General features: G+C 49.5%; 1 protein-coding gene across 5 annotated transcripts in view; it reads right to left on the bottom strand.

The window, feature by feature from the left end:
• LOC125957600 (phosphatase and actin regulator 1) overlaps positions 1-15,285 on the bottom strand; it is a 118,002-nt gene that overhangs the window by 58,440 nt on the left and 44,277 nt on the right. The window lies entirely within an intron of this gene.

Raw genomic sequence — 15,285 nt, 5'->3', positions numbered from 1 at the left:
CATTTTCTCGGTAACTCGGGGACTCTAGGCGCCCATATAGAGAACAGCGAAGCAATGAATGGAGACGCATACACATACACACACACACAAACACATCCACACAATAAATAAATTTCCTCAGCAATTCACCTCGCGAATCAGATGCACTTCTTCAGTCCACCGGCGCACCAATACACCATAAGCGGTGCGAGGGGTGCGTGCGTTCCATCCCTCCCGCAACAAAAGGAAGAAGGAGAACGGGGGTGGCCCGAGACGCGCGGTGTGTTTGTGCTCTTGCAGCATGCCGGCACGCAACATTGGCGCAAATACTACCAAACACAGTCGCCGCACATCCTGACAACATTAAGGCGACGAACAGCACTAACACACCAAAACGCTTCGAGGTACCGTCGTGCTGTGGGTGTATTTGTGTCGGTTCGTTCTGCGCATGATCAGCCACACTCGCCGGATAGAGGCCAGTGTTAGCGGTTAGTATATGCACAAATACAAGCAAGTGGTGCCAGAAAGTGCACACTCACACTACCACCACCAGCCTGGCGGCCAAACTGGTATAATAATTGCTTTTTGTAAACACAACGAAAGGATATGCGAATGGAGGCGCGCCACTCAGCGTCACGGACAGCGTCACCTTCTCGGTGAGTGCTACTCCGGTGAGAGGCCATCGGAGAGGCCTTCTTTAAACCGGGTCGGACCGCGCGGCGGTGCTGTCGATCTTGTGACATCATCGGTTGGTAATCTTGTTTCTGGTCGTACCCATGCTCCATGCTCGTCGTCTCATGCTTGATGATAATAATGTCAACGAGCATCATGGTGATCATAATAACCGCTGCTGACGGGCTGGCTGGCGGATGATAAAGTCACGTCAAACCGTAAATGATGGGCAACTCATTTTTCTTTCCATAATTTTCCCAACGGACGGGGGCTATGTCACGGAAAATTACTGTAGCAGCGAGCGTGAATTAATTTACAAACATTTTCAGCTCGATAAGCGGACGGGGGTGCTGCTGCTATTGCTGCTGCTGCTGTTGAGCGATTAAATTACGTTCGCTGGTTGGTTAAGAGATGGGAAGAACTGCTGCTGCTGTTTTGATTGGTTTGACACGCGCTCCTGTCCGCCAATTGGCGCTTAAGAAAAAGGCTTATATGGTTTTAGATAAAGGAACTCGATACCTATACGGCTCATCAATCCCTTTTTTTTCGAGCAAACTTTTCCCTTTTATCTCATTAAAGCATTAAGCATTAGGCGAAGGATTGCCGCGAAAGTCATTAAAAAGTTTCCAATTTCCGAGCATCGAGCAAACGATCGATACGCGGCCGATAACAGCCGGGTCCAATCGGAAGAAAGTGTGCAAAGCGACCGAAACCGTAATCACACTTGTTTCAACAAAGCGACGAGCCACCGGTGTCACCACCACCACCACAGGGCTTCTCTCGAGTTGCTGCGAACCCGGGAATGTATGGAAGAAAACTTTGGCCAACATCAATTAATGAAACAATAGACACAAATTCTTCCTCAGCACACACCGCTGAGGTATTTCGGGTTCTTGTTACCGATGTGATGTCTTCTTGTTCTGCTTCTTTTGCCTCGTTTTTATGCTCTCACACACATGCCCAACGCGGTCGAAGCCCCGGAGCACCGATGCACAACAGTTGAGTTTGCTTTCTTCCTAGCGGCCGCGAGCCTACGGGGTGCTTAACGATAATCGCTGCACGTTATGGACCTTGGTCTCGGTATTAGTGTTCGTTCTATAGCTTTGTCGCTTCTTCATTAGAAGCAATGACCGATTTTACGGGGACAAAAGTGTCCGCCAACCGCCGAGGGGAGAAGCATTTAATGGTAATGGTGTTGTTGGAGCGGAAACACTCCTTAAATTGCAGAAATTTGATCAAACATAATCCTCACGAACCAACGCTGTGTTGTTGGCGAGGGGGGGAACTCTCGGGATGTTCCGGTCCACATTCCGCCGTTCGGACTGTCTATAATTGTCCATGTCCACCGGTCGATTACCGGATGGCCGACCACCGACGACTCTTTTAGGCGTTCGAGCGTTCCATTGGCAATCGATTGACCACCCGCGTCGACCACCCTCACCGTGACCGCCCTTAACCGCAGATCCTTTTACGAGTTCGAAACCAAATATCCGGTGGTTCGCTCATTCCAATTCGACATTTGACCCCGAGAGGCAGGGGAGCAAACAAACACGGCGCGCCGATAGCGACGCCGTCATCAAAATTGGAAAGTGGCAAATTCAGCATTCCCTACCTGGCCCTAGCTCGAACATTCCCTAATGCTGGGTCGCAGCGCAGAAAGGGTCCACACATTTGCGCACCGAAATTTGAAACCCAAAAACCATATCCCATCCTCGAGGAGGCGAAGGACAACGCACCGACAACGACGAAGCAGAAGAATGGTGAACCATTGGGAAAACGATGATTTGTGGCGTACACGACACAATTCGGAGCAGCGTTCCAGTTTTGTGTGTGTGTGTGTGTATGTTGGCAAGCCCCAGCGCGTCCTCGTTTACAAATCCGATTCCTAGAACGGCCGTTACGGAACGACCGTATCCTTGTGCTGCGCTAGAGAAATGTGCCAACACAGCAGCAGCAGCAGCAGCTCAGGGAGATTTTGGAGAGAACTAATCTTTCACCTCGCAACATTAATTCCAGAACAACCACCGCGGCGGATGAGGCCTAGGGTTGGTGATTATTTTTCATATCCTACTTTCTGCTTCTGTCTCTCACACCCACAACGACCACACAATCGGTGCAGTGTGAACCTAAGCTCCCCGGAAGCTACGATGCGCGCTATGCTCTACGAAGCTCCAACCATCGAAGTCGATGATGATGTCGTGGTTTCGCATTTATTGGGCCTTCATTTAGGGCTTGCTAGTGCCCATCCCTTAAGTGTGATGGTGTCTAGTGAGGTGGTAGAAGTAGGAAAAGGAAAAAAAACCTATCCAAATACATGGTGCTGAGCGCTTGAAACCTCACAGCATCTTTAACGGGGACACTACACTCGCCAAACACATGACGATGAATATTTTGCATAACTCGCACTCTCTCTCTCTCTCGCGCGCGCGCTTTCTCTTCCTCCAACACTCCTGGAGGTGGACAGGATGGTCTAGATATAAAAACGGAATTCATTTCCGGCATCTTCATGCTGTTCGTCGCTTTTGATAAACCGCAAAGGACAAAAATCGATATAGTATCGAGCTTATTTTTGGAACCTGCTCTTCCGGACCGGTTCCTTTCGAATGGACAAGCGATAGTGACTCCGGTGGCAAATTTTGGGCCAGCGCCCCCAAAATTCGCGAGTTATGTAACATTGGAACTCGACAGTTGCCCACTTTGCAAAAAGTTGTCCGGGAAGCCCTACCCGTGTGTCGAGCGTCGCGATCGCGATTTAAACATTTCATTTCCTACCGCAACAAAGAAAGGCTGGCTGTCGGTTGTGAACCCTTCCTAGAAGAGTGAAGCCACCAGAAGCTTACACACTAATGTGATTAAGCAGTTAGAAGGCGAATTATCAGTAGCGAAACTCGCAACAAGCTGTTCTCTCTCTCTGTCGCTTTCTTCGGGGTTCTTCGGGGCGACATTTGTCCAATTTCTGGGTCACGGCGTGGTGCCGGTGGCCAAAACAGTGTTTACAAACTGCTAACGATGTTAAGAGCAATTATTTAAATTATCCTTACGGTTGCCCGTTACCACCAACCGGTGTGTTCTGTCCCTATGGAACACCACCATCCGACGATCACGGTGCCATTAAATTAAATTAACTTAAATTAAAGCTAAATATACACACACACACAGTGCTATAACCGCTAGAGTATTAACTGGAAGCTGTCGGCGTTTAAAACAGTTACCAGGTGAAAGCGGCTCGTTCGTTTAAAAGGAAGAGTTTATCAAGGGAATATTTATGGGAATCTTGAAGTAGCTTCTGCTCTGTAAGCATTGTATACTCTCTAAGTGATTGCTTAACAGACGCCCGATTTGCTGCTAAGCGTGCAGAGTTCATGGAGTTCATGGAGTAACTCTCTAACGCAGCTTTATTGCCTGCATTACACACCGGTAGCCGGTAGCACACTGTCCAGCCCAGTGGTGGTCACTAAATTGAAAACGACTGCATGTGGAGCTCCATAAAACACCTCGCACGCTCGTTCGCTGTCGTCTGCCCCGCGCCGTTAAATCTCATAAATACACGGAAATCGTGTAGCAACGACGGCGACGACGACGACAAAAGCCGGTGCTACACCGGTACACCGAGAGGGTGTGAGGTGCAAATGGGGTCCTGGAACATGGTCAACACGGTCACCACAGTGACAAACACACATCGGTAACACAACATTCACATACTGCGGTTCGGCGAATGGGACACCATACCCTCCATCCAATCAATACGCGCGCTACACATCGATGTATCTTCGATGACCAGCCGGCCAGTGCCAGTGTGCTGACAAGCCACCAGACCATGCCATGCCATGCCATGCCTATCGCAGCGCTTGTCCTGGCAAACACCAGACGAACGTGGCGTGAACCACGGCGTGATTATATGGTCGCCAGGATGTTGTAGGGCTTCTTTCCGGGTTTCCGTTTCTTCCTTGTCATCATCTGCATCAGCGACCAGCGACCGCAACAAGGATTCGCGCACCTGGCCTGGGCATAGGGGATCAGTCCGATCAGGCGTTGGTTGGTTCGCGATAAAATCTTTCCGCATTTTTGTGCGCGGACAGGGCGGAATACATAAAACCGGGGGGCCGACGCCAATCACGTTAGCTAACCCACCCCAACCCCCTCTGCCCTGATTGGCCTTCTGATGGCCTTTCGATACTACTCCGACCGAAAGGTAAAGGTCAATAAAACGGTAATTTCGACTTCGACACTGGCAGGCGCACAGGGTTCTGATGCAACCTGACAGGTCCAGACTAGGGGATGGGACTTTTGGGAAGCTGTCAAAAGATTGAAGGCACCGGTACCACAACGGGAGGAACACATTAATATTGTGCCTGCTAGGAGGGATGCTTTATGCCCGCAGACACGCCTTTAATGATGATCTACTTTCACTTGTGAGGAATGAACGTCGGTGTTTTGTATTTTGGGATCCTTTCTTTTGGTGTGCGACTAAATTAAGTTCATCCAGTGAACGATATTAATTTACCATTTTAATTAGTTCCATAATGTTCCGGCAACACCGGCATAGACAGCAGAGCGGGGAGGAGAGAGCTTAACAAAAGGTTTCGGAAACATCGTAAAGCTTTCATCATTCCTGACAGAGATCCCTCTGATCCCCCGGCATAACCTGTCCAATCGCAACAGTATGGGAGCAGGACATGGGAACAACAACCCGGAGTAGTTTGGAGCGAAGCGAAGTTGATGTCAATTAGGACCCTGCTCCAATGATGATGATGATGATGATGCTGATGACATTTGTTTTATGCCAAGCTGATTGAGCGGCGCTTTGGTGACTGTGTCGCTGACGGACATAAAGAACAGAACGCGTCAATGCCGAACGATAGAAGCAATTCAAATGACATAAAATCAATCATCGCCCCACTGCTGCCATTAATGGTCGCGAAATTCGTCTCGATTCGCATACAGCACACCTCCCCCCTCCCCATGCCTTATTTGCTTATTTGTTCTCATTGTCAGCCTTTCTCTGCAAAAACCGAAATGGATTTTCCCGATAAAAGCGGTGAGTGAATGATGTAGGGGGGGAAAACTATTAATCGATTGCGGTAGCCCGTAACGCTTGCCATTAGCTCTTAAACCGGTGAATTAAGCTTCAAGAGGATCCTCGTAACAGCCTCTCAACATTCTATTCCTACAAAAACCAAACGGGCTGCAAATGTCATTGGAATAAAAAAATCTTGTGGACACAGAACGCTCAAACTGTCCAGCGAAATCCGTGCCAATGACGCACACCACACATTCCATAGGACATTCCTCTCCATTCGCTCCCCAGTTTTCTGAATCCCCCGGAAATTCTGCATCTCGAAGGCTTCGCAACGGAATGAAGAGCGACAGCAGACTTACGTGAGAATCTCTTTGAGAAATATGATGGAGCGAGGACTGAAAAATGGAATTCAAAACTCGAAATGATTGCAATGCATCGCTCTACAGCGCACATGTGCGCGCGTGTGTGTGTGTGGGTTTGTGGGAGTTGCTTGTAAGTTGTTGCGGCAATGCATAATTGAATTGTATTTAGAGCGCACTTCGAGAGTGACGCGAAGAACGGTCCACAGAGGCCTCTCGTTCCGGTGTTTCCACAGTGTGGCCACCGAGGCCAGCGAGAACACCGTGAGGTGATTTATATCGTTTCACTGACGAAAATGAAGAAGAACATGAAGCACAAGCATGCAAACCATGTTGTAACCCTTGTTGGCATTCATTCTGTGCCCCCTTTCTGTGTCTGTGTGTGCCGCTTGGTACATACGTGTACGTGTGCTCGCGTCTTGTGGAATTCTTCCACTTTTTCGCTCCGTTTCTTACTTTCCAGCTTTTTTTTCCATTTCTCATGAGGAAAATGAAATGCCAACCGACGGAACCCACTCACCCCTCTCCCCGAAGCACCTCCTGGCGTGGCCGTGGCGGGAGTTACACTCGACTCAACTCGATGGCTCTATGCTGATGGTGCTGGTGTTGGTCACTGTGCCCTGGTAATCCCGCAGCGCCAGCCAGTCAGTCAGTCAGTCAGTCAGGCATGCAGCAATTCGCTCGATCATGCCGAACATGCTCTCTCTCTCCTTCTCTCTCTGTCTGTCTTTCTCTATTTCTCTCCTTCTCCTTCATTCACTGACCGTGTGTTGCGTCTCGTGGTTCAACACGTTCCTTCGTTCGGACCGGGGCGCAACTGGCGACATCCATAAAGTTTAGTGGCCAAACGCGCGATGCCGGATGGCCTCGCGCCCATCAGTTACCCTCTCTCTCTCTCTCTCTCTCTCGGTATAGATGTGGCATTTAAAAGTGGGCCAGGGAGGGTGCTGCAGACCAGCTCGAGCATAGCTGGCAACCCAAGCAGCGCCTCGTTTGAAATTGGTTTTGGAATTTATGAAAACGATGCCACCGGAACGGAAGTCGTTCGCTCACTGGGCTGTGTGTGTGTCGGGGTGTGTGTACGTGTGGCAGGCAAGTCAACAAGTGCGCTTAAGCGAACACTAAACCGTGCAACGAGTAGCGCACGTTATAACATCCGAGGACATAACCTCATCGCTCTGCATCTAACAAGTGTTTGATGTCCACACACTTATGCGAGATGATCGACGGTTGCTGGGCGCACTCACTGGTGGCGCGCTGGCCATTTACACTGGCCGACTTTTACGATTATTACGCTGGTGGCTGCGCTGCGTCCCTTCTTCTGTTTTGCGCTTCAAATTTCGCTCAATTTAATAATAAAACCTGGGATTGGTTGGAGTGCTGCAGAAAACGGAGATGGAGACGCATGGTAGCGTCCGCGTCACGTGACCATCCCTCGCCCACTACGGCATTCCAAAATGGTATAAATTATTGACAAACTGTCAGCGGCCGTTTAGCGTCAGCGTTCAAACAATTGCTCCAGATGCCAGTTCCATCGAGACGCCACTTCTAGGGTTTTGTTGGGAGGAGACGCGGGCGCCAAGGAAGAAAATGGAGTAACACTGGAGTGGTCCTGCGACAAAGGAACGCTCTCCCTGGTTGGGGAGTCTCCACATCATTGCGCATCATTAGTCACCCGGCGAGCGAGCACTATCCGGTGTCGGAGACCGTCTGACGTTGACGCCCGTTTATGCTAATGATCAGAAGGGGGAATGAATATCACCGCTATCACTTCAACGTCCCATAGTGCACTACTCCCCGGACACTGCGGACACCCCACAACAATGTCAATCGTTGCGACAAGTTCGTCCAGGAAGGATAAAGGAGAAAGGCGTACTACCTTTCTAAAAGCTAACAGCAGCAGCAGCAGAAGAAGAAGGATAATGGAGGTCGAGCTTTGTTTGATTTCGCTTTCTACAAACACTCCAATGCCGGTAACGGCCAATCGTTCACATTCGAAGCACTGGATAGTACAATGCTAACACACTAGACAGTCCAAGGACCGGTGCCAAGTGGCTTCGTAGGGCTGGGGTTTGCAGAGTTTGCAGACACACATCCACACACACTGCGCATCGAGCTGCTATTTAAGGTAAATACAACTAAACCAACTAAACATCATTTCATATTAGCTCTCACAGGGGTGCAAGGGTGAATGTGCAACAGCCCGTCGCCTCGAGGTCAAACACGCAACGTCAAAAATGTTGCACTTTCCGAGCGAATGTAGCTCGCTTTACATTTCCGCATCGCGCCGCAGAGTCAGTTCTAAACAGCGTCCTAACCTCACCCTCATCAACGAACCGATTTTGCTGCAGTTTGCAGCAAATAAAGAAATATTTTTAGCCCATTAAAAAGCCCGGCTCCGTATGCCATACGCATCATGCCACTTGTTCTTCCGACGTTACACATTACACTTCTTTTTGTGGGAAGGCCACTACGACCACGGTCATGAATCTGGCCGGTCTGCCCCGCGGTCATTCCGTTTCGTTTTGAATTTTTGTGAGTTTCTCGAGCAACTCATCGAGCGTGCGTCTTGCGGGCGCGCTGTAATATGCTTTCGAGGTGTGCACAGCAGCATGTACACACCGTCGTGGGGCGTTTTTTGCTCGCTCGCTGCCTAAAAATAACAAATAACGCTACACCCTCCGGTCGTTCCGCATTTCCGATGAATTCGGACGACGAATTTTGCATTTGATAACCCCCAAACCCCGCAACCTATTGGCTCATTACCATGGTCAAGGGTAGAAGGGAGGAGAAGGTCGCGCACAATCGGCGGGTCACACCTTCGCTGGCTCGCTATTAATCAGCTAGAGCAAGGTACCATAAGGTTGGTGTTCTTTCTTCAAATAATCTGTAAGCAGCATTTAAGGGCAGCAGATATAAACAGGACAATACACCCAGGACCTTTTCTCCTTGAAGGTCCAGGTCCCTTAGGTCAGGTCAGGACTCCTTCCAACCGAAAAGGGACAGAACATTCTAAGGACGCGCAAAACATTAAATATTTAAAGCATCGCAAGTGCTCACAAACACTACCAGAGGACCGTCGTCACGTCGATTTTGGCGTAGTATATATTCGCACACAACTTTCCCGGCTAGTTACTAATGCATTTCGCCGTCCCTCCCATCTACCGCCATCCATCTACAAGGTCATTCCTATTCCCAAAGCACCACTTTCCGTGGTGCTGACCACCACCACCACCACGCAACGCCGCTGCTCTGCTTGCGAAGAATCAAAATACACTTCAAGCCAGCGCTAGGGAACTCTGTGCGCTTATTACAGCACAACATTGCCCGAACCAGCAAAGAGCAAGGAGCAGCAACCATGAGAGAGCTCCATACCAATAAGCGCAATCTGATCCGTGCGTCGTCATCTTTGGGAATGAAAATGTGCATCGTGGTGCTAATACACGGCAGACAGAAAAGTCCAGTCCAGCTGGTTGCGTTTTCCACTCGATTACGTGCCCTGTGGTGCTCGCTCGCTCGCTCGATGAATCGGAATCAAGGAAGCCATGCCATGGAATGCACGCCCGCTGTGTGGCGGCTTGCATAAGGAAAATCCTTTGCAAGTTTTGCACTCCAAACATTCCGCGGTGGCAAGACGAGGTGGGGGAAGAATGTCGGTGACCGCCGGTACGCCGTCGTGTTGTCCTGTTATATCATCGCCGTGTCCCGGGACCGTCGTGATTGGAATTGCTGCAAAAGGACCGAAAGGTGGGATTTTCTTTTCCCCATTCCCTCAACGCTGATCCCCAGAGGTTGGTCGGCCCTTTGGGTCGATAATTGCGAGGGGTTTCCAGTAACAGTTCTCGGATTTCTTGAATTCAACCGTTTCACCAAGACACCGTGTTCGTTGTGTGCACCTGTAATCGTAGGAGTTCGCGTCAGTGGCTGCTTCCTTTCGTTTCTCTACAGCTGTTGCGGACAATCGAGCGCCATCATCGATCGCATTCATTATCGTGATGGTACGAAGGAGTGGAGGTATTATCGCGACGAATTTACTTGTTTATCCTCTGTTCTTGGAAAGCTGCGTAAATCATCCAGATTCCCAATTCTTTGATTCTTTTTCACGGCTTTCCATAAAACTTCAGAACTTCTTAATGGAAAACTTGTAGTCAAAACATCGGCAAGCAAGATAGAAAAAAAATGAAAACAAATCTTGGACGCAAGGATTCACACAATCAAATGCGACAACTCTCGCGGTGCTTCTCTGGAAATGTCCAATCGCTGTACTGAAGGTGTTGGAAAAGGGTTCATCAAGAAAGGACATTTTGCAAGCACAGCACAGCAAGGTATAAGAGGAACGAAGGACTACTCAACACACATACACGCGCGCGCACACACCCCCCGAATTGTAAAAAAAAGTGTTGTAACTCTTTCTTCTTGTGCTCGGGCACACGAGGATTCCCAAGTTAATATACTCATAAAATATTGGACCGTACAACGCCACTAAGGAAGGGTGAGTAAGTAAGTTGTTCCCTGCACCTTTCGTTTCTCTCTTTCACACACACACTCTCTTACTCAGGCACACAAAACGTAACATTTCATTTTTCCCTTGTAACACTTTTGCGAACTACATCCGGTTGAGTTGCTTGAGCTGCCCAATTGAATTGCTTCTGACGACAATGACCATGACGACGACAACGAAGAGAGCAAAATTGCCATCACTTTGAAATGCTCGACGACCCACGCCGTCTAGCGCACGGACTATTGGGGTGATATGCGTCGCTCCGCTTTAAACACAACATTTGTCGACGGACATCCTCTGGTTCCCAGAGTTGGCGGCCTAACGTTCCTCCAGTGTCGACTCTACTACCCCACCGCCAGCGCCACCATTCACTATACCATCACCATTAATGCCTAGGCACGGCACGGCACGGCACGGCAGGTTGGCTGCTCCTGGCTCCTAGAAACCGACGGAACACACACACAAACCCTCCGCTCTCCCTCCCAAGGGACACTCACTCACTTACAGCACACACAAACGCGCGCGTCAGGGACAAGAGACGCCAGAATCGAAAGGCGGGGACGCGGGACGCGGGACGCGCGACAGGAGAACTCGATGGGTGAGGAGACAGACAGAGGTGGGTGGGTGGTACCACGAGCAGCGCGTGAACGGCGAAGGGAACGGACAAGCAGCGCGACCCCGAGAAAACGGCACGACAACACGATACGAACGGCACGAATGGCCGCTGTCTAGTGACCGACCAGACCAGACCGGACCAGATCGGAACCAAGAGAGCACCCGAGGGGGGGACAATATTCCTCCATCACCACGGAGTTTCTCGAGGACGTATGTGTGCGCCGCGCTAGGCCTGTGTGTGCGTGTGTACAGACACGATGTGATATGTATAATAATCGGGCATCGGTTGATAGTATTGGTGAACTCGTCTGGTAGAGGTTTGTGTTTTTGTTGTGCTGCTTGTGCTTCGGTTCGTGTTGCCGGTAGACACACAGAGACGGGGGCGCGCGCGCAGAATAAATACAAAATGAGTCTGTATGTGGGGGTGTGTTTGTGTGAAGCGTATCTTCCTTTCCTTGGGCTTCCTTGGAAGTAAGGAAGCGGCACGCGGACAAGCAGCTCGAGGGAATGAATTTGAACGCATTTGCTGTGTGGAGCACTCTCTCCCTCTCTGGTCTGCAATTGATGCAATAAAGGAGACCAAGGAGATTTGTGTCTCCTTGCACAAAGAGGAAGGCTGACAGCAAATGGGGAGACGCAACATAGCAGCGTATCTAACCCCATCATCATAACGTAAATCAAATCAAAATCAACTCAAAACGACGAGAAGACTCTTCCAGTGTTACTCTTGAGGATAGCCCCTTGATAGGGAACGCAGAATGAGCTCATTCCCTTCGCTCTACCCCCATTTCGTTGCCAAGTTCTTCTCTTTACAATAGACTGTACCCCTATATTGGACTTTGAATGGACCAAGCGGTTGTCTCAACCAACCAATAGGTACGCACTGTTGCTGCTGCTGCTGCTGCTGCTGCGGCTGCGGCTCAATCTCTCACCCCTCGGTTGCATTGTTTGGCCTTGCATCATCGCTTAAAGGGGGACCGTGTTACCGCGCTGATTACCTTTATCATACGGTGCGCTGCGTTCGTTCGCTAGTTCGAAGAACGCGTTCTAATCGCGACAGATTATACATTCCATCCCATTGAATTACTGCGGACGGTGTGCGGTTGTGTGGCTGAGACGTTCGCGTCTTATCGCGTACCACCGCCGTTTGTCGTCATCAATTCGTTACGTACACACTCATATCGGGCACGTTACACATCCGAGCGCACTAACAACAACCGCAAACTGGTTCAAGTTCACGCCCAATGGTGATATTAACAAACCAAAAGATGGTGCTTGGTAGATGAGTTAATCGTGTAGTTCTCTTCTTCATCTTTGAAGCGTGCAAACAAAGCCGCAGACACTGGCAGGTTGTCTGAAAATCGATTCGTTGATCATACACATTCCACGTCAGAGTGTGGTTTCTAAATCGAAGGATTATGTTGCTTAACATTTCACTGGGAATCGCTCCACAGCACAAGAAACATCCATGATGAAGGAGCGCAGGTGAGGAGACCTACACACACACACATGTGCTAGAATTTCACATTTTAAACGCTTTTTATCCTTTCCGAAAAAGATAGATAGATGGGATAAAGGGGACCACAAGAATCTTTGCTCCACTCCAAGCGACCTCCGAACACATGAATCTTGAACGATGGCGCGTGCGATTGGGTAAAGCAGAAGCACGAAATTCATGTTTACACCAACCCAAACCCACCCCCGGAAAGGTTTCTACTATTCGAGATGTTTTCATTTTTTTCCTCGGGGTCCACAATTTATAACCTACCAAAAATCTTTTCCCTCGGGAATTATGTTTATGCGAAACACAGGCAACAAGAGCAAGACAACTCTGTGCCATCCCCCTCCCAAACATCAACCACAGTGTCCATTGTGCTAGGCAGGGTATATGCATAGTATAAACATTCATATTTATTCAACAACGCAGCACGCAGAACGTGAGCAACAACGCGCGAGCAGCAACGGGATGCGAATATGCGAACGATTTTGGCTTTGATCGTATTTATAATCACCATAAATATGATGCCCCCGAACGCCCGTTTGCCATTACGCTTGGCTCCATTATCGTATCGACGTGTCACTAACTTATCGGTTTGTCTTCCGGCCACAGCGAGCTAAGCAAAAACGAAGGTTGTTCTGGTGTCCTTTGAAGTGGTAATGGCTCGAGCACGTGAAGAAGTGAGATTCCAAAGTGGAAAGGTAGTATCATCAAATCGGTCCACTCAATCATTATCCAGCTCCGTTTGCATCATTACCAAACATTGTACAAGCTTCCGGTACACCACAACCGTCCAGTGGAATTGGGTTCACTCGGAATGGAATAATATTGAAGCCGTCGGAAACAACCTCTGCGCCACCTTCTAAGAAACGATCGGGATCCCCTCAAGAGCATAGCAAATAGTGGACACTCATCGGTCGCACCGCACCGCGTTTGTCGTTATAAAACTGAAAAACAGATAAGAGATCATTGGGCGAGTGTGCGAGAGGCGCTGTCTGCGCTCCCCGTTTTATCTTATCGCGCAGCGTGAATCGCGCCGCGAAATCAGATCGAACGGCGTCTGTAAATACCAGCGCTCGAGTGTGGTCGCAGATGGAGAGACAGGGAAGTAGTTCAGTTAGTTTCGTAGCTACGAGCTACGTAGCTAGAGGAATATCACGAGGGGGAAATGGTTTTCAAGCCAAACATTATGGTCCCTTTGGAGCTACTAAAAACATGCGCCAAGTGTGCACCAGAGACGCAGTCTTCCGGAACAGTCCCCTTGAAGTGTGCCGTGGTGGTGCTTGAAGCAACAAAATTGCATTCTAATTTGTGCAGTGCAGTGCACAAACACATGTACACGGTGCAGTCGGCTGGAGTGTATCTAACAGTCATCTCACCAACACAGCCCTCTAGCGCGCAATGGTGAGCAGCATACCGAGCATCGTAGCCCAAAAGTGGAACACAGTCCGTCCGGGAGTCTCGCAACTGCACTTCAGGATTGATCCCAAGAATACGAGGCGTTGCGACGCCTCCCAGTGAACGGGGTATAGGTCAGTGAGGCTCGCCCACCAATTCTCAGTTCCTCAAACGGTGGAACAGCATCCCTGTGTGTGCTCACGGGCGCGAAACAGCGAATGAGTTCTGAGTCACTCACCACGCACACCCGCGTGCAGCGTGCGTCGTGAAGGAAATTTGAATACTTATCACCATCGGACCTCCTCCTAAAACGAGCACGCCTTTTCTGGCACTGGTGGTAGTGTTGAGATGCATTGGGATGAGTGAGACCGCCTGGCGACGACCACGATGACGACGACGACGACGACGACGATGAATGCACTTTCGGATGGAGGCGCCTGGTGCTGGTAGCAAGGGTTCACGTTCGTGGCGACTTTGTGCACAAACAGCCCCCTTCCAACGAGTTTTGTGTTGCAAAGGGAGTAAAAAAGCAGCCGCGGAATTCATAAAGCAGCATCAAAGAATGAAAACACATTTCATGGATGGATGGATGGATGGAGGGAAAGAGTTTTCCATGTCGTGGTTCCAGCCAGCAGAACCGAGAGCGGAGTTTTGGTGAATGTGGCGCCATGGCCAGAATTTTTCCCCCTTTTTCGCGAGGAATTGAAAAGATACTTCGTTAGTGCACCGTGGTACCTTTTTGAACTGAGTTTTACTTTAAATTGAAATAGGTCAATGATTTGCAGAAGAATTCCATTCTTAAACCCAACGACCATTAGTGAGCGGTTGTAAGGAGATGCCAAACGCCAACCACAGGGAGCACAAAGGTTGAAACTAGGTTACGTGCTGGTTTGGTTTTTTGGCCTTCGATGGATCTCAAATATTAATGGATCGCTGCCTCTCACAATGTCACGCGTCTGTCTACCGCGAGGAATTGCTGGCAGAATAGCAGCACCATGTGTGTGTGTGTGCGCGCACGGCGGCACAGAACAAAAACTAAAAGAGAAACAAATCTCAACCTTCAAAAGCATTCAACGGCCACACGGCAAACATACGAAGCAACATGTTTTTTGCATATTTTACAACCAACCCACCCGAAAAAAAAACTCCCCGACACGCTGGGTCACGTGCGAGGAGAGGAAAAGAAGGTAGGTAACCCAAAGAATGCTACTCCATTCCACAGGCGGCTCCTCTCGCACTGAAC

The sequence above is a fragment of the Anopheles darlingi genome, chromosome 3, assembly GCF_943734745.1.
Source record: "Anopheles darlingi chromosome 3, idAnoDarlMG_H_01, whole genome shotgun sequence".
Taxonomy (NCBI): Eukaryota; Metazoa; Arthropoda; class Insecta; order Diptera; family Culicidae; genus Anopheles; species Anopheles darlingi.
The sequence above is the reverse complement of the archived record's forward strand: the minus strand, read 5'-3'. Positions and strand labels throughout refer to the sequence as shown.